General features: G+C 44.9%; 1 protein-coding gene across 1 annotated transcript in view; it reads left to right on the forward strand.

Moving 5' to 3' along the window:
* EEF1AKMT3 (EEF1A lysine methyltransferase 3) overlaps positions 1-20,194 on the forward strand; it is a 44,085-nt gene that overhangs the window by 17,599 nt on the left and 6,292 nt on the right. The window lies entirely within an intron of this gene.

Here is a 20,194-nt window from a genome sequence, read left to right on the forward strand (position 1 = left end):
CGGGATTCCCCTTCTGGTCCAAGGTACACAGCTGATTCAGACGAAATTGCATACATGTCTGTCTATATCATATAAGGAGCGCACTTTAGATATCCTGAAAGGATATCATGATGTCTAATCAATCTGCTGTGCTCCTTCAGGGAACTATATTGATTCAGATTGTCTACTGTTTCACCCAATCAAATTCGTTGGGCCTGATTAACCGGGGCATTTTCTTATGGGATTGCGCCATTATGAAACATTCTTGTGAATCAGGCCCTTTGACTTTCTTTTTTTTACTCTCAGGGGGATTATGTTTTACTTGTTCCTGGTTACTACCTATGTCTTGTAGAAAACCCATGGACTCCTTATACATGTGATCCAAAGCATTTCAACTCTTTTTGAATAATGTGGTTCCCAGCTCTTTATCTTCGCAAGGATTTAATATCTTATGAAAAATCATGCGTTTCTTTAAGATAACCTAGGAATTAAAAGATGGAGTCCCAATTCTGCATTGTGATACAATTCAGTAAACCTGGGGAGTATTTCCAAATGGTTCCTTCCATGCGGTCTACATCCCTTTCTTTAGGAAGATACGAGACCTCTGACTCATATGAAAGAGCTGGCATGATTTTTACGTTTGTAATAGTTAATGAGAGGCATTACAGTATGCCTACAGCACTTGGTCTTGATTTTAGTAAGTTGGGCCACCAGGGCTGGCTGGTTTCTTAAGAACATAGCTGTAGTATCGGTTGATACTATTATTTAAAAAAAAAAGAAAATCCCAGGTCTACGGTTCACTTGTATGCTGCAATTTCCGCATCACCTATGCACCACTTTCCACACAGCGTGCTCCTCGTGTTAGCTAAGGTAATAACTGATGTTTTTATATTGTATTTTTAAAGTCGGGAAATGATTCACGAAAGCCCTAAGACTAACATAGACTACTTCTGTTCTTGGGCAAACGCTTTTGGGGGATGCATTTCTCTACATCTGGGGCCTTGGTGAAACCTTACAAAAGATCCTTGGGTCCTTTCAGTAGCCCATTCGGGGTTTCGTCTCCCTCTCCTTCTAGTTCCTACAGGTAGTTCTCCTCTGACTAAGACAGTGTCTCCCTTTTCTACCCCAGTGGATGTAGGCACCAGCCACTCGGGTAGAACTACGAACCAATATTTTTCCAATATCTGATTTACCGTTTCTGTGTGGCCAGAGGCAATGTCCTGTTTGTGCATACAGCACCTTAGATCTATAAAATATGTGAATAATCATCTCAAATGAGATTCCTTGAATTGGCACGAATGCAACGTTTGTTTAAACGAGCCATAAAAAGACTTTTACGTTAACCTTAACAATTAAACACGCATCAGAGAGCAAGATAATTCTACCATCATTATCATTAGCAACAATATGCGTTAACCATCTCCACCGGTCTAAAACCCACAATCTTTTATCTGAGGATCCTCATTCAAAGCTTATTCTAGGCCTAAACTGGGCATAAAACTGTATGTGAACATCCTCCACGCCCAGCAGGTACAGTATAATGACACCTACTGGGCCGTACACCCAAGTGAAGTATCAGCCACTTGCACTACCTAAAATGGGCAAATGCACCCAATAAAAAATAGGGATTACAAATACTACCAACAAAAAATAGGAAACAATGGACACATAGGAGCCTACTCCCTGCTTCCACGTACTCTGCTCCGCAGATACCTTGAGGTCAGTGGACATGGTAGATATGCTGAGTGAATTGGAGGGCACTGCTGTAATATTACCGTAGGGTAGAAGAGTGTGCTTGACATTGAAATACCTGACAACTTGTCACTGCATTCCACGATGCATCGGGGTTCTGCATGAGTCTCTTGTCTGGTTGCCTTTTGTAGCATGCACTCACAATAAATCTTGTGAGATTTATAGTCTCTGACAAATCACTGATGTGCATGCTAGGCACTGGTGCGAATCCCCAGCAGTAGTTCAGCCATTGCTGAGTGTCCTTCTTACTCTGATGTCTAATACACTCCAGTCTAGTTCTTACAAGCGAAGTACACCACATGTCATGAATGCATCAATGTTTATTTCCAGTATGCGAAATAATGCTGTGTTTGCCTGCACATGGTGATGGGGAATGAGAATTTCAAGTCACAACGAGGGAGTGGAGTTCATTATGGGTTGGTTATTCATTTGATCATTTTCAGGTGACAGCATTCACTTATGTAGTTCATGTCTCAACTGCCCAGTTCCTCAATTTTCCAGGTTTAATTCAGTAATTGTTCCAGTGTCTTCCAGAGTGGGAATGAATGTCGGTACAAATGCCACTGTCGACTAGCAATCATACCCCCAAACATACTTGTTCACTTGCTAATTCACCACCTCTATGGCTATTATCCCTGAAAATGTAGAAAGTCTGTCCCCATCACTGCACTAAAGCCATGTTTTCCAGGGATCTGAAAAAAAGATTTGATGAGCAGCTGCTAAATGAGCTCTTGTGTATCAGGCTTCACCCCGTAAAGGAGCAACCTCAGGGGAACGAGGAGCAACGTCACAGAATGCCTCAAATCTAGTTTTCATGTGAGATGCAAACTATAATGTTTTGTCCATTTTAAATGTGACCAATTTGGCTTTAAATGTCTTCCACTCTTGTCCTAATATCTCATTATACACATTTCCACACATAGAGAGTTGATGAAACATTGTTTATATTGCTCCCGTTGGCCTGGGGAGTCAAATTTAGCTTCTGCTAGCTGTTAGTGGCAAGCTAAGCAGGCGTTTCTATGATACAAGGAGATTCTTCAGGCCCTGGATTTCTACACCTGTTCTTACCTATTGTTCTAGGCTTTTTCTGGGCCTTCTTATCTACTGCTTTGCTCCCCTAAAAAGGAACTGAACTTTGCTACTCACACCCTCTACAACCTCCCTCTAACCTCTTCTACTGATGACCCTCTCCTGCATGCTAGATAACTGCCCATTGCAACATTTTCAAGTTTCTACACCTAATCTGCAAGTTTTTCCAGAATTACCCTTACTCCCCTACATGGCTAACTCTCCCGCTACTTTTCTTTTGGCACTTTGTGTTCCCAACCACTATAGAACATATCTAGTCCCTGTCCACCTTGTGCGGCCTTCTGTTTCCACTCTTGATGCTCTTCTACTGAAACTCTTTACAATGAAGTCAAAGACATTGAAATAGTCAGGATTCATATTGCCTTCCAAACATCCCCTACTGTTATTTGACATCATCCCGCACCCCTCAATTCCTATAATTCAACTGGTATTTCGCTGTAAATATTTTACTAAACTTTAAGCAATGCTTACCAGCGTATCGATTAGTCTGTATATTCCCAATTCACTTTTGCCTTTGTGACTCCTTCCTTTCCATGCCATAAACCACTAATACCCCTAACACTGTAGGGCAACCAGTTACGAGAGGTTTTAAGCGAAAAACATTTTCCACTTTCCCCACAAATACAAAGACACTTTAAAAGAGCTCTCCGAGACTGCTCAGAGTGGCCTTTCTCAAGCGACTTGTCACGCTCTTCGCTGCACAGAAGTATGCACACGGGCTGACCGGCACAGCCAGGAAGGGGTGGGGTGGTGGGGCTTCGGCGTGGTGTGTGTGTGTGTAAATATGCATGGTGGGGGAAATGTTTGGGTGAAGGGGGGCTGGCGGGGGAAGATGGGTGTCTATATTTTTGAGCCTACAAGAAGGGGCCAGGCAGGGAGGACAAATGAGTGTGTGTTTGTGCTTCTCTGGGTATTAAGCGCGTTATAAATAACCATCATGTATGTGTTTAGAGTGGAGGGTGAAGAGAACTGCATGCATGGGTGAAAGGGAAGAGGTCAGGGAGCAAAAGCGGTACAGGGGTGAAGCCCCTCGTTTTTCAGGCATTGCTGCCAGTGTTGAAGAGGGTGGGCAGGGGATTAATTCTAACTCAATTGGCTTCATTCTCTGGTCCCTTCTCTCAACCAAATGCCCCACAGTCCATTTTATGGATTGTGCACTCACACTCCATAATAACTGTCCATGTCATGTCGGTCTCCCTGTGACATTCTAGGGCACTCTTGAAACCTTCAAAGGACTCTACAATAATGTCATATTTTTTTATTTTATTTTTTTACCTTGACTACAGAACCGAAAAAGAGGGAGGCAGATCTTATTTAAATTCCAAAGTGAACTTTAGGTAGTTGTGGAAATTCTGCAAGGCCATACAAGCCAGCAGTAGAGTGAGGGGAGCATTGTGAGGGGTCAGAAATGAGAGACTGGCACAAAGTTGTAGTTTTCTCAATGTTTACCATATATTAAATGAGGATGGGATAAACGCCTACCTCTCCCTATCCTAACGAGACTGTTCCTACCTAGCAAACTAAAACTAAAGAAAAGTGATCTTGTGTCCAAATGTATCTGACCCTCACAATATCATATACAACTCTGTTTTCAGTTCAACCAAAATGTGTGTAAGTTCAACATTCTCACAAAGTAATCCTTGTGACCAGGGTTGAGTTTCCTTCCCCTGAATCCATTCAGGAAGACTTTTGAAAGAGTTTGGTTTCAACAGTGTTCTGTTCAGTTCATTGACAAATGTCTTTTCTATCCAACACGTCTTTGCATTATAATGGTTATAATTGTTCTTTTATAATGCACTTGATAGACCAGTTTCAAAGTGCAAGACCAGGATTCGAAACTGTATTGCTATGCATTGTCTTGCTTCCAAGAAAAACACGTTGCCCCTGAGCTATCCTCCCTGCCCTTGATAAAGAAAATGTCCCTTTCACAAAGCCACTTGTTCAAAAACCAAAGCAACTGTTTCTTCCACAAAGTACTCTTCCCCAAAATTAAAAGGAGTATTCAGAATGGTGTAACAATTATCCTTTCTGTGGAATACATTTGTTGTCAGGACAGCACAGAAAATGTCTCTTGTTAAATAAGTTTATCAGGCTGATAAACTACGTATTTTCCTTACACAACTCTTCATCATAACCAGGTTTCCTTCTATAAGGCAACTATTTCTTTTCCTGGTCTACTCACTTGCCAGGAATAAATTCCACTTCCAGACAACTGTCAATATTTTCTTCTGCATATGGCAATACTTGTTCAATGTTTGCCTGTTTTTGTAGTCTATTGACTGGTGGCAATGCGGGTTACAGCTTTCCCTATCCTGATTTCCAAGGTTAGGAGAACTGCACCCTCTTTGCCCTTTTATCTCTTCTTTATAGTCTCTTGGCTGGTGGGAATGCGGGTTAGAGGTTGCCCCCAAACTGATATGTTGCAGTAATCAGTTGTTATGTGTGTACCCTGCTGGCCACCTTAATCTACTCTCTGACACTTGTGAGATATGCATTCTTACCCTTCCACTACTACCTTCTTTATTATCACCCGTCCATGTGCTACCTTTGCCCCCCTGCAACTATGCATCTATAACTTTGCATTCAAACCTATTTGCAGATTGCACTGCTTCTGTACTGTTCATACATACATATCTGAAGCAACCCCCTGCACCATGAACCGTGGATCGCCAAACACTTTGTTTACATGATTGACCTTGTATACCCGATGTGGCCCCCGTACCACGTGGTGCAGCTTTGCCAGAACCTAGCACAATTCTGATTTGCAAAGTTGTGCATCTGAACTGGAATGCCAAAAATTGAATCTAGCTGTACTTACCTATCCATTACTGTGTTCACCTGTGCATATACTTGATGTATCCCCCCCACGTTACTTGAGGTGAGGCTTTTCCAAGTTATTTACACACACCAACTATCCTTATTTTGACTTCTGTGGCTCTTGTGTTTTACCTGTAACTACATGTCCAGCCTTGTGCTGCTTACGCAATGTACTTATAACAAACTTCATAAGCACTTTGTGTAACGAGCGCCTACATGCCTGAGGTCTTTGTGCGCTGATATAAATGCAAAAATAAAGATATCCAGGTAAGTAGGATTACGCCCGGTTTACCCTTTTTTTTTTCTTTTTTTTTTTTTCTTTTTTTCTATTTAGTCGGTATTCAAAATTGTCTTTTGATTGTAAATGCTCTTTGCTGCATGCCACAGGGTTACCTCTTCCCTTTGGCCAACTCACCAGCTTCTTTCTGCGTCTCTGTGAAGTTTCTTGATACTGCGGCGCACCTTTATGTGGGTTGTACTTCGGTAAACTGTCAGACCCTTCAAAGTCCGACAATACCTTTCACAGCCCTTCACAGCTGCCTTTGTCTGCACGGCTCTTCCCAGGAGCTCAACGGTCTTTGTCAGATCTCCCGGCGCTCCAGCACACTGAAGCGGTTCTTTGCGGCTCAGGAGCACATGGGCTTCTCCCCTTGCTGCCGTCCTCCACATTCCCGCTTCAGGTACTCTGAATCACCACACAACTTCTCTTCCAGCATGTGCCTCTGCTGCCGCTTCCACTTCTGCTTCACCTGCTTCTTTGGCGTTCCTCGCTTCCTTGGCTACTGTGGTTACGCAGCACCCCTTATCGGTGGGTAATTACCAAATTTAAATGTCGCGCTTTGCTGACTGGACTAGCTGCATGGTCTTCTTAGTAGCACTAGTAATCATCATTAGCTCTTTGCTCCTCTTCCTCAGCCCAGTACCATAAGCATTATGGGTCTTCAAGTCCATAATGGTTTTAGGGTTTTCAATGCCATTTTGTTTTAATTGTTTTATGAACGGAAAGTCATTGGAGACAGGAGATGGTCTCTGAGTGGTATATGCAGTTATATAGACAGACGATAGCCGGCCCAAGTCACAAAGGCCCTCACCAAGACCCCCTGTCTGGCCCTGTCCAGCACGGGTAGGTGCCCCACCCCTTGCTGCATATGTCTCCCCTGATCCTTCCACCCACCTGCAACTCTGACCCTGGTACTGATCCACTAACAGCCAACATACGCCGGCTGCACTTGCTGCCCCGCCCTTACCTGACTTCCTCCTACTGACTGTCTACACTCCCTGCTCTTACTTGATGCACCTGCCTAAAGGTACTCTGACAGCCCTACAAGGATCTGTGTTTCACTTAGGTGTGCCTTCCATCTGTTCAGCCTTTTTCGTTTTGTGTGCCTCTACTAAAATTCGAATTTAGGTGACTTTTCATCTGGAGCCACTTTCGTTTTTTGTGTCGAGTGTCTCTCCCTGCCACCCCTCCCTCCATAACCCCTGCTCCTCACATACAGGTCTCATGTACTTATCACTATCAAACGCTGTCAGGCACGTAAGATAGTCTCATTGCTCTGTTCGTCTTACCCTCTCCTGCCCTCCCCTACCCCCTCTCTCCTTTCTGTATGTATAGCTCTTGCATTGTTGAATCGACTGTCCGGCTTTTAATGATATATCTTTTTAGGTTTTCGTTTTGGAAAAAAGTGATTTTTAGCAAAAAAAAGGGGGTTGGGGGGGACACCCGCAAAAAAAAAAAAAGTAAAGAAAAAAAAATTCGATCCTTTGTCCTGTCGACCCTTTTTTTTCGATCCTTTGACCTACAACCTGTTGTAAACAGTTTGTATTCCTCTTTTGTTTTATGTTGTACCTAACGCATAGTACCTGCTCATTCTGAATGTTCCAGTTCCAATTAAGAATGTCAATTACTCACCCTCCACGCATTGGAGCACTTTGAAACGCTTGTTTGATTGTATATGCGCAATATAAATGACAAATAAATACCATGGATCTACAGATGTTACTCTCTGACCAGAAAAAAGGAGAGAGCCAGGTGTACCAGCCAATAGCTCAAGTGCCTCAGGGCCATATGAATGCTAATGGTGCATCATTTCAGGTCATGCCGATAATCTCAGATGCTTCAGTTAAGATACTAATGAGCTGCCATTTGGAAGGCCAACATGCCGCTACCACACAATTACCTCACAGCGAGCTCCTCTGACTCCTTTCTGTTCAGAAATCCTTCCCCTTGCAACAGCACCATCATCCCATCAAGGTCTCTTTGCAGCTGCCAAGGAGACCACTTGAAAAGAAGTCCCGAAACCTGGACACACGCCTGGCCACCCACCATCATCTCACTTCTCCGCCTGCACGAAGAGCTCACATTTGCCCCAGTAATCAACAAGTGGTGCTACCAAGTCCTCTTTGTGGTGAAAGGGGAGATGCTGAAATGTTGGAAAGCAAACAAAAAGCCCTAATTCTTTTATTGTGTACCATGCATGTTACTGCTGTCTGACAAATAAAAGGTCATTCATTTTAGGAAATGTGTTTCAGATCAAAATGACTTGGTATGGAATACATTGAATAAACTGTATACTTAAATGGCATGTCTGTTATTCTTCGTCCCCTTTGTTCTTGGTTCTCTCTTCGTCCACCTTGTGCTCTATACCGTTTAATGCGTCACAAGAACTTCTCGTTTCTGTTTTGGTTTGTGCTTTTTAGGTAGGTCTAAGCTGCGTAGCCTCTTGACAGTCAATTATATATATATATAATTATCAGAAGAATAATTGTTATTTCTCTGCCTGCGTTAGGGCACATCTTTACTTGCTTTATTTGCTACGTGACTACTGCAATTGTTTTGACTCCGTTAAGAGAGTTAGAAAAAAGATTGTGGAGATTCACAACCAAGTACTCAAATGGATTTTCTATTTTCCAATCTCCCAGACTCCCCATCTCTCGACTCCCACAGGGCTCCACCTACTCTTAACACATCTTCACAATCTTTAACTAAACCCCCTCATGCTTTATTCATTCTCTGGAACTCTGCTACAACTGGTATGCAGTGATTACATTGAATACAAAACAACTAATGAATGAAAAAACAACTAATACCAAAATAACTAATTTTTAAAAAAAAACTACAGTTGGGGTTGTGAGAGGGAATAGTGGTTTTGGGCTTTTTTTTAAACAGGGGTTATGGGGAGAGCAACCCCCCTCAAAAAGAACTAAAAAGAAATTAGTTGTTTTGTTCATTAGTTATAATTGCATGTAACCGCTACAACTACACTGATGACATGCAAAACATCCTCAAACTCCACAACTTGCTGGACTCTGCCGTCAGAAGTCTCAGGCAATTCTTGCTCGAAGTTGACTAAAGGATGACTGTAATCACCTGAAACGTAATACTAGAAATGTAGCAGCGCTGACCTATGGCAATTAGCTAGCTTCTCAGCCTCTCCTGCTGTAGCATGCAGAGCTGGGTCCTAGGAATGTCCCCCTTTGCCCTCCCCCATCATTTCATATTTTAAGACTTTGATGTACAACCTCCTCTTGTCTCAAAGAGTTAAGTACCAACGTATCCCATTTCAACTAGACACTAGTGGCCTCTGTGTAGCTCCTCTCCCAACTGTGAGAAACCTAGAGGTGTCTCACTTGCTAGTCCCCCGGGGATCTGTCATCCATGTGACCAGGACATGGCCATCGCTATTGGATCTAGTTCCTGGGGGTGGACCAGTATGGGAGGATCACCTGTATGGAGGGGATCCTCAGGGAGTGGGACACAGACAGATGAGACGCAGTATCCACCTTCTTATAACACCCTTTCCTCATACCACCATGTAGCATACTCAGAAACTCTACCCCCGCTTTTCCAACACAAACACTTTCGCTCATCACGAAAGACAACGGACTAACACTAGAGCCGTTTACCAGACATGTCCCAACACATGTTGTGGACAACACGCTCCTCTAACTCACTCCGGGTCAATCGTTTCGAGCTGGGGGTAGAACTCTATCTTCGGCTGGGGCCTCCCTCTGGAACAGCCTCCCTGCCACTCTAAAACTTGAGAACCATCTCCGGTTCCGGAAGCACCTCAAAACCTTCCTCTTTGCTTCTGCCTTCGCTCCCCTTCTCCCCTGCTGATCTGCTCTCTTGGCACTGTGCACCTGGCCACCCTCTGTCCCCTGGGCCAAGGTACCTGATCACCCTGACACCTTCCTGCACTGCCTCCTGGCCACCCCTTGCACTGGGGACTGTATCTGTACCCATACAGCCCCCCCCCATTTTTCTTCTTTTTCTGCACTTATTCAGATTTACCCAGTCTGCTGCCTTAAACACAGCACTTGCCGGCTGCACTTCCACAGTTTTCCTCCATTTTCTATTTATTTTTATTTATTTTATCTGCGCTCCTCAGCTCTGCACTTTCCACTCTCCCCCTTCCATGCACTTTTTCCCTTTTCCCTTTCCCATGCACTTGCGCGTTCTCAATGTCACTGGGCCTAGTAAGATCGTTTTTATGTTGTGCTGTGTTCTTCCTTGTTCCTCTCCCTTGCCTAGTCGCGCTCTGAAACACTTGTGTACGAGTGCGATACAAATAAAATATATCATATCATATCAAGGGTCAGGCAGTTGACCAGAATCACACACCTGATGGCCCTTTCCCTTCCTCGCAGGGATGAAGGGTGGAGCACGAGAGCACACGGCAAGCAAGGCAGGTCGTACAATGAGAAAGCTATCCAAGCACAGCAGTTCAAGAGGAGGAAAAGGGCGGCGAGTACCAAAGGGGTGACAAGCATACCTGCGTACATTTGAAAATCAAAATTCCTGAGATGTATGCCCCGCCCACAGCCACACACGACTCCGCCCATTTTCACATGGCTCCGCCCACACGCCCCGCCTACCTGCCAAAAAGGTAAACTCGGTTGTTGTAGCCTTCAGTTTGCTTACTATAGCATTGAAAATAATTAATTCAGTGTTATAGTAAGCAAAATGAAGGTGGAGCCGCCGAAATAATAGTGCTTTCAATCCATGTCATTGGATTGAAAGCACTATTATAATGGCGGCGGGGCCTTCAGTTTGCTTACTATAGCATTGAATGAATGATTTTCAGTGCTATAGTAAGCAAACTGAAGGCGATGGCGCCGCCGAAATAATAGTGCTTTCAATTCATGTCATTTGGATTGAAAGCACTATTATTTCGGCAGCGCCGCCGCCTTCATTTTGCTTACTATAGCACCGAATGAATGATTTTCAGTGCTATGGTCAGCAAAATTAACGTGGCACCGCCGCCGTAATAATACTGCTAACAATCCAATGACATGAATTGAAAGCACTATTATCATAGTGGTGCAGCAGTGGGCACGAACATTTTGCGCCGTTTCTGGGTCCCGTCATATTCTCCACCTGATTGGCTGCCGCCGGTAGCCAATCAGGTGGAGAATATGACGGGACCCGGAAAGAATCTCAAAATTCCTGAGATTCAAGGGACTTTTCCGGAGACCCGGAGAAATGCTTAAAATTCCAGGGTCTCCGGAAAAATTCCAGAGGTTAGGCAGGTATGGTGACAAGGAGAGAAGCGACCTTGACCTTTCCGATCCGGACTCACAAGGCCTCCGTGAAGGGAATCACAAGCCCACGAACAATAGCCAGCATGTGTTGCAGCAGATATCAATGGTACACAGAGCCCATGGTACCGTCCTTGACTCCAGAGACATGAAAAAGCCAAGCAGTTCATCACAGCCGATGAGTCGAGGGGAGAGCCGATAAGAAACCAAACTGTGGTGGATAAAAGAGAAATAAAAGAACTGTTAGCCCTTGAGGGGAAAAACAACTGCAGAGGGGTTTGGCACCATGTGGGTGCTCCCTCGGGACACTCTACTTAATTCCCCCATTATTGAAACTACCGAAACCAGAAGGCTGTAGGGGAGCCGGAAGAAGGTCAAATTGGTCATACAGGGGTCTAGCAAAATCCCCTGTACAGTCAAAAGTCTTTGACTGAAACGTAACTGAAAAGCTAAGGGAGACGAATCCCACATAGTGGGAAAAGGAGAAGGAATTGTGTGGTTGGCAAGAGGAGGTGAAGCATGATGTCCCAATGAACATTGTGTTGACAAGAGTGAACCCAACAGAGGTAAGTCCACAGTGAAAAAGACCTTGAGAGTTGTGAAGGCAGCAGCTGAAATCTTTTTGGTATAAAAGCCACAGTGAACCTGATGGAGGGAAGCTAACAGTTGAAGGGTCTGAGCCCGGAAGAAGGGGATCCAGAGGTGAAAAGCCATCACCTGATGACACGTGAATGCCGTAGTGAACCAATGGTGAGAGGCTAATATTCGAGAAGGGTCTGAGTCTGGAAGAGGGGGACACAGGGGTGAAGAATGCAATACACAAGGAACTTTTGTTTGTTATTTTGAGCATATCAAGCCCTTGGAAGCAAAGGTTTTAACCACGGAAGCTCCTGATATTACTAGGAACGTTGGTGGATCTGAGTCCGGAAGAGTGGGATCCATGGGTGGAAAGATGTCACCCAATGTACATACGGAAAGGAACTTTTTGGTTTGTTATTTTGAACACATCAGGTCCTCAGAGGAAAGAGACTTTTTGTAGAAAAAGAAACTTGACCACCAAAGGTTATGATACCTGAGAACAGAACTGTAGTCTCGTGCTTGGGAAAGCTCGAGAGTGTGCTGTGCTCCGGAGTCCCGCCTTGTCCCGTGCTCCAAATGTGGGGAAGAGTGACCCCCGGATATCCCATCCTGACTTATTTGTGAACACTTCTTTCTTTCCTTCTTTCTTGTGGACATTATCCCACACTCCTTTTTGAATTTAGTTGTAAGGATTGGCACAATTTATTTCTTTTTTGTCTAGGCCCTTTTTATTTGACAAGACGTCACTAGGACTGCCTTATTATTATTTGGTCGTAGCTTGCTCCCATCTTGGATTTAGGTTTAGATAAGGCATTTTTTCCAACTACCTATAACATTTAATAAACGCCCTTGAACTGTGATCACTTGTGTCCGTCTTTACTGTTGCCACCAAGAGTTCCTTACACCATCAGGATAGCTGCTTCAAAATAACTCATGTCCAAAACTCAGCAGTCCTACTCCTGCTAGGCATTGTAACGCATTCCACCACACCTGAATGTGCTTCTATGGCTTGTAGTCCTATGTTGTGCAGTATCCCCTTCAAAGACCAATGCATTGCACACCGGGACCCAGGTTCCTACAAAGCAAACTTTAAAGCTAGTGACCATAACGCAGTCTACACTGTAAAACCCAACTATAGATGGGAATCCAATGCTTTGTGAAATGTTGCCTGTTTGTCGCTTTTCTCAATCCAAACCACCATGGCCTGGAACTCCCCCCTGTAACTCCAGAAAAGCCCTTTAAAACATGGAAAATCCCTTCTTCCAAAAATGAGAACAGCAACAAACCACCTATGGCTGGGGCGTCTTTATGCAATCATTGGCTAAACCACCTTTCCCAGCACCAAAGATCTGCTCAGCAATTCAATAGTAGCCTGCACTTCCGGCTTTCATTAATGTAACTGACAACTGTAAGGAAGGCATGGTATCAAAGTAAGACAGACACAAGTGAGCACAGTTCAATGTAAAGGGGGCAAGATAAACTCCTAATCTAAACCTAAATCTAAGATGGGAGCAAGCTACGACCATCAAATAATGATAATACTGTCCTGGTGGAGTCTAGTCAAATAACAAGGCCTATACTAAAAGAACCTATTGCCAAACCTTACCGCTATACTACAAAATATTGTGGGATAGTATTCACAAGAAAAGAAAGAAGTGTTCACAAAATGATGAGTCAGGATGTTATGGCCAGGGTCTCCCTTCCCCACGTTTTCTAGAATGGGACAAGGCAGGACTCTTGAGCACAGCAAACTCCTGGTCTTCTCTGGTACACGCTTACAGTTCCTTTTCTCTATATCAGGGCCTTCTGTGCCCAAGTCTCTTGCTTCAGAGAGCCTGCTAAGTCAAAAACAACAAAATAAAAGTTACTTCTGTTAATCTTCATGACGGGTGATTACACTTTACCTTTGGATCCCCCTCAGTCGGGCTCCGATCCTTCTCTGTCGTCAGCCTCCCTCAGTCGGGCTCAGACCAACCACTCACTGTGGACATCCCTCATTCGGGTTCATACTTATCACAATGAAGTTCACTTAGCTTCTTCACAAGATAGGATTCACTTCCCTTAGCTTTGCTCTTGATGTCCCTCAGTCGGGTTCACTATCTCCTTTCAAACACAATCTCCTCACTTGTAATATTCAAAAGTCTTAATGTCTTTTTAAACAATCGCACAATGTTCTCATTAGGTCCAGGCTCAGACCTTCCAAAGCATTTTGCCAATTTTAAACAGACTTCCGAAGGGCGATCACGTCTCGCCGGGTCTCTGTTAGCCTGTGGAAAGTGCGGGTTCACAAAGTTACTGTTCAAACAGCATTCCCCTCAACTGGACTCAAACCCCTTTTTTCAACTCCCTCAGTCGGATTCACAGTTTCACAATTGTCATTTCACAGTTTCACAATTGTCATTTCTTTCCGGACATTCGATTGTACAAAGGATTTGACTTGCCCCTTGTATGACCACCTTTACACCTCACGCCTGCCTTCCCTATGGCCTCTTGGTATTTGTAGTGTTAATATTTTCTGCATTTCACATTCTCTTTGTTCAGGAGAGGGGTACCAGCTAGAGTCCTTTGAAGGAGCGCCCATGTGGCGCCGAACCACTCTATCTCTGGTACCAAGTTTGTTCACAACAAAAGACCTCTGCCTATTAATCTTCGTAGTATTGCCACTGCAACCTTGAGTCTAACACAGTCCGGTCTCCTATCAGGTTCTTTCGACTCACCAGCTATGCTGAACTCGTTTGTGTTTTTCTTACCGCTGGAGTCAAGTACGGTACCACGATGGTAGCCACGTCTCACAGCCCTGGTTATCAGTGCAGGAGGGTCCCATGTACCGTTGACATACGTCGCACCATTTGCCAGCTGCGATTCCTGGTTTTATTGTTCCTTTGGCCTCCTTGTCCCCCTTTCAAGTTTCGCCACCTTTCTTCTCCACTTGAACTGACGTCCTGGAATAACTACTTCCTCGTGCATCAGTGTGCTCTTGTGTTCTGCCTTTTATCCCGATGGGTGTGTAGTTGTCAATTGCCTGACCCTTGTGTTGGGACATGTCAGGTAAACAGCCCGGGTTTTAGTCCGTTGTCACTCTCGGTATGATACAGTGTTTGTGTTGGAAAGCGGGCGGTAGAGTTTCTAAATATCCTACTTGGCAGGATGGGGAAAAGGTGTCACAAGGACGGGGATACCGCGTCTCCCACTTCCACTCCCCGACGACCCCTCATCCAGGTGATCCTCCCCCACTGGTCCACCCCCAGGAACTGGATCCAGTAGTGATGGCCGTGTCCTGGCCACCTGCATGACAGATCCCCGGGGAGCAGTGTGTGAGACACCATTAAGGTTTCTCACAGAACCCATCTGATAACTTGACCTGTACATGCAAATGCTGTCTTTATCTGATGCAGGATCTTTAGGCACTCCAAAACGTGTAAATGTGGCTCTCCCATCCCGATCAGAGAGTATCTCCAGCCATCTTGCACTAAAGCATCTCCAGCAAGATCCATCCAACTGGATTGATGCGGCATGTCTCTATCATGCACCTGACTTCTATCACGCACCTGATGTCTATCACACCTACACTGACATGCACACAACCCAGAACAGAGGACATATCTCATCCTCGCACAAAAAAACCCAATATTATGCACTTTGAACACATTTTCCAACCACACCCAGGCTCTGGCTGCAACCCTCTGAGCAGGCCAAAGGCAGATGCACACATTATACAAATGCTAATGAACTTTAACACCTAGTGTTTGTATCCTTGGAACAGAAGGATTAATGAATGTATTCTAACACAACTACTTCTCTGCCATAAAAGCAATATTCACTGAATTTGGCAGCTGCTGGTATGGATTATTTAGTAAAGTGTGTCATAAGATCACAACATGGTCAGCTGTTGTGTGAAAAGATCCTTTATTAACCTCCTTGTTTATAACTCCTTGCCCCCGCCACACGCAACATAATAAACTTTCCAATATTTTAAAAGCATGGAATGATCTTATAGATAGAGCACAGTCCTTCCAGAAGTGCTTGCCCACCCCTTTATTGTGCTTCCTTTTCCAGGCTTAGCCTTTGATCACCATAGCTTCTTCTGGCCTTATTGACTTGTGTCTATGCTGTATCCTTTCCTCTTCTTGATGTTACACTATTCTTTTTTTTTTATATCAAAGATCATTTGATGAAATAATTTGTGAATGTGGGGACTGTTTGAAATGTACCTGTCATGACTTGCCATCTTCACCCTTTCTGGACTTCCTGGTCCATGAGGCACCATACCGCTGGAGCCGTACTCTTCTCAACATGGCCGGCGCATCAGCCACGCTGCGCTGTAGCGTTTACACCGGAGCCATGGATCCCTAGAAAAAGGACACGCTCCGCGGCGCTCTGCGTCTCAACGCTCCTTTTCGAGTTTGCAGCTAGTGTGCTCACCGTTCCCTTCCCTTCCTCGTATCATTGTTCCGATACCATCCATATTTACCTTCCTTCATTCCTGGATCATTGAAGCGACCTACTGCCTTCTCCGAGGCCTGGGTCCCCCTTCCCTTGCTCCCGCACTCGCAACTCCATTGCTATACTTGCGAGTAGTGTTTCCATTCCTGGTTCTGTGCTTACTCCCGGACATTGACTGCTCTTACCATCCTGGAATCCGGAACTCGTCCTCTGAGTCTATTCTCGTTCCATTCTGGATACGGAGGACCACCGGCCTTACCTGTTCAAGTCCCGGACATCTTGGAGAATAGAGAAATCTACAAAGAAGAAAGCCAAAAGGACAAACAGGTAAAACCGGGGATAGAGTGTGACAGTACCATGTTATTGGTCACCTTCCTTGTTCATGTTGTAGATATAAAAAAAGGAATTTCATACTTCCTGATCTCAGTATTCACTTTTCTACGGGTAAAGCTCCTTTTATAGTCCTTGCTTGTCTTCTCGTTCAAAGTTATAAACTGGATTTAGGAAGAGTAGCATCTGGCCCGTCTCCAACTCATCCAGCTGTACATTACCAACAGGGCCTACCTTACACCTGATGCCATATCGAGGTTCAAAGGAGTCACAACCCAGACATGCCCCAAATGCAACGAGCCGAGGGCGGCAATGACCCACATGTTCTGGGGCTGTCCGATGGTCCAGAGGTTCTGGGCCCAGGTGAAAGAGAGGGTAGCAAACGCGGAGATTGAAGTGGAAATTCACGAGCCAGCAGCCTGCATTTTGGGAAGTTACAAGCGAAACAGTAAGAATAAGCCCCTAAATAAACTCATAGACTTGATATACATAACAGCGAAAAGACGCATAGCCATGACATGGAAAAGCGCCAGAGGCCTAAGCGAGGCCCTTTGGTGGGGTGACCTCAAAAGATGGATAGCCGCTGAGACCGCGGCCTGGGAGACAGCGATTCAGGTGCAGAGGCTGGACTCCCGTGATGAACTACTCCGTTGGGTGGCGTTAACAGTGCCATTGCTCCACCCAGCGGCTCAAAACAGCGCCTCGGTCAGTACGGACAGTCCCAGCCCGGCACGAGGTCCAGAAGAAGACTGTGGATGTAGCTGAGGTCTCAGAGGGAGGGGGGTGAGGCGCAAGGTTTGGGAACGTTATATTATGTTGTTCTTGAATTATGCATACTGCATTGACTAATCAATGATCCTTTGTTTGTTACTATTTGTTGAAAACCCAATAAAGAAATAAAAAAAATAAAAAAAGGAAGAGTAGCATCTGAGTCATGAATAAGGAAAATGTACATCCTTGTAACATCAGTACTCCAGAGTGGGCTTTCTATCCAGATTATGCGTGGCTTACTGAACCTACCTGAAATGGAAAGCAATTGATTTTCATTTTAAAACTAGATTGTGCAATAAGCTGAGGGTAATTGAGGGCATTGAGTGCTCATTTTAAGAGATGCCTTAAAAAGATCAGTATACCTGGAGGGATACATACATAGGAGTCTAGAAAATAGTCCATGCGCGATGCGCTCCCGCTACCCCCCACAGAGAAACATTTCTTATCGGAGAAAAGATGTGCTACACTCTGTAGGGCTGGTATTTCATTTTGCACTTGCTTACTAAAATAGAGTTTGTCTAATTTCATCTATATCCAAGTTAGTCAGTGCAAAGTTGCAGTGTGATCCAAGTGCAGAACCTGGAGTGCTGAATGGAAAGGATGATTGTACTCGCATTATTTGGCAGCAACAGAGTCATACACGATGGGGCTTTCTGGATTCACTTAGACGGGTATCGAACAGAAATATGACGTGGTGTGAGGTTGAAGGACAGTGCATGGTACGTGTAGGGAGGGAGAAAGAGACATGAAGCATAGGTGATGGGGAATAATGTGGCATGTGCATGTTGGAGGTGGGTTCGCGTCAAAGGGGTTCAAACATGGCATAGGTGGCAGATGTCACTTAATATCCTCAACATCCTGCAGCTAGGTCAGATCGGAGACTTGCTATTGTGGTCACTTTCTACGGAATTCAGTATGCTATATAATGAAGCCGCCTTCCTTGTTCTGAAGACTTATAGTGGGGTAAAACTGTGGAGCGGGCTGCTCCCTGAGTCAATTGATGATGGAGCTGGGGGTGGTATGGAGAGGATGCCCTGGTCCCAGGGAACCATCACTTGGACACACAGATTATCACTTAAGCAACTGATTGTCCCCAGCGCTATAAAAGAGGAAATTGTTTGACACAGAAACCCAAGACTCCGGGGTGTCAGGACCCCAGGCCACAACCTTCATGAACAAGGGAAATCGAAATACCCAATTCCCATGCTTCCGCACAACATGCCTTGATCAGTAGGAAGGAGAAAGGGATTGACAATCGCCCGGTGCTGGTAAACTGCGATTCACTGGTTTTCGCCGATCGGAGGGAGTCGGTCTTGGCCCTGCTCCAGATGCAGCACCTGCCCATGCATGCGCAGTGAGATGCATGATTCAGTCTCCCCATGGCAGAACAATGTTTCATAGCCGTGGCCTAGCCCTCGTACACTCTATTAGAACCACCTCACACGAGGCACAGTAGCTTTTCAAATCTAAGCAATGGAGAACCAAAGTGAATAATAGAATACACTTTCATTTGCCAACACATGTTTCGACCAAAGTCTTTTTCAAGGCAAACATGCGCTCCCCTGTCATTATTAAATCTGTCTGTCTGTTCAATCCCTGCAATTTGGAGATTGTGCTTGTTACATCAACAGGCCTCTTGCCTTGCTTTTAACAGCATTGACTTGTGGTTCTTCACGGTTACCTCATATTCACTCATGTTCCCTTATAGAGATGGATGTTGTGCATCCTTGCCGTGCTCGCCTTGCTGAATGGTGAAAGAATTGTTGTTGTAGGGGTGTAGAAGGAGGAGACTGATGCATAGGTGGTGTAATTGTTGGCACAGACCTTTCTGTTTTGTTCAAAAATAAAGAAGAAACATAGCTCTCCCAAACACTTAGGAGGGGTTTCCCTGCCTCCATTAAAGAAGTTAGGAATCTGTCAGAATGTCCAAGTAAATGAAAAAAAGAGTGCACTGTTGCGTGTCAAAATGCCTACTCCATCCCTTACACTATCAACTAAACTAAAGTGATACTGGATTGTTTTGATCCAAAAGAATGACTCCCTTCTCCTGGACACTGGATTATAGTTCCAATTGATAGGTGGGAACTGTGCCTGAGACAATGGCTCCCTTCTCCAGGCCTCCGTTCTTTTCCAGGATACAACACAAAGTTCCAGCTTGAGGTAAAGTTCTCGGTTCAAATTCAAACGTTCCAGCTCAAACAACCTTCCTTATTGCCCATAGTTTTCTTCACTATTGGGTTCCTGGAGAATGCCTCCCTTCTTCAGGTATCTTGTTCTCAATACTTTCGCTGTGCCTGGGAATGACTCCTTCCCCAGGCTTTCTTCTGCTTGATTTCATGGCACACAACACCAGCAGGGGTATGGCTTCCTTGTCCTGATATTTCTTGGTTTCACAGTACACAGCACCATGGGGTATGGCTTATTTCCCATGATCGCTCTTGGCTTCACTGTAGTAGAGGAATGACTCCCTTCCCTGGGCCCTTCTTAGGCTCTTTCACACAGTTCACAGTTCCAGGGGGCATATCTCCCTTCTCCTGGCTTGGACCAACTTGGTTCACTAACCTGCCAAGTATGGTCCTGTTAACAGGTATTTTATGTATTCTTGAATGTGTGGGTCTGCGCCACCCATTCATTCTTGCTCCCAGGTGTCCTCTTGCCAACTGGGAGGAGGAAGGTGCCCTCTGTCTCCCTCCTTAATCTCCAGTTTCAGGTTGGGGGTGGTCCTGCTTCTGACCCCGTCTTGGGGATAGAACAACAGGCCTCACAATCCCATGGGTTCTTTTACTGACTCGCGCAGGGGGGTTTCGACTCTCCGACCCAATCTCCTGTTGGCCACAGCCTTCTGGGGTTCTTAACATCTTCCCAGTAACCCGCATGCCTTTCTCTATGGTAC

Source organism: Ambystoma mexicanum, chromosome 3q, assembly GCF_040938575.1.
Source record: "Ambystoma mexicanum isolate Mex_15411 chromosome 3q, UKY_AmexF1_1, whole genome shotgun sequence".
Lineage (NCBI taxonomy): Eukaryota > Metazoa > Chordata > Amphibia > Caudata > Ambystomatidae > Ambystoma > Ambystoma mexicanum.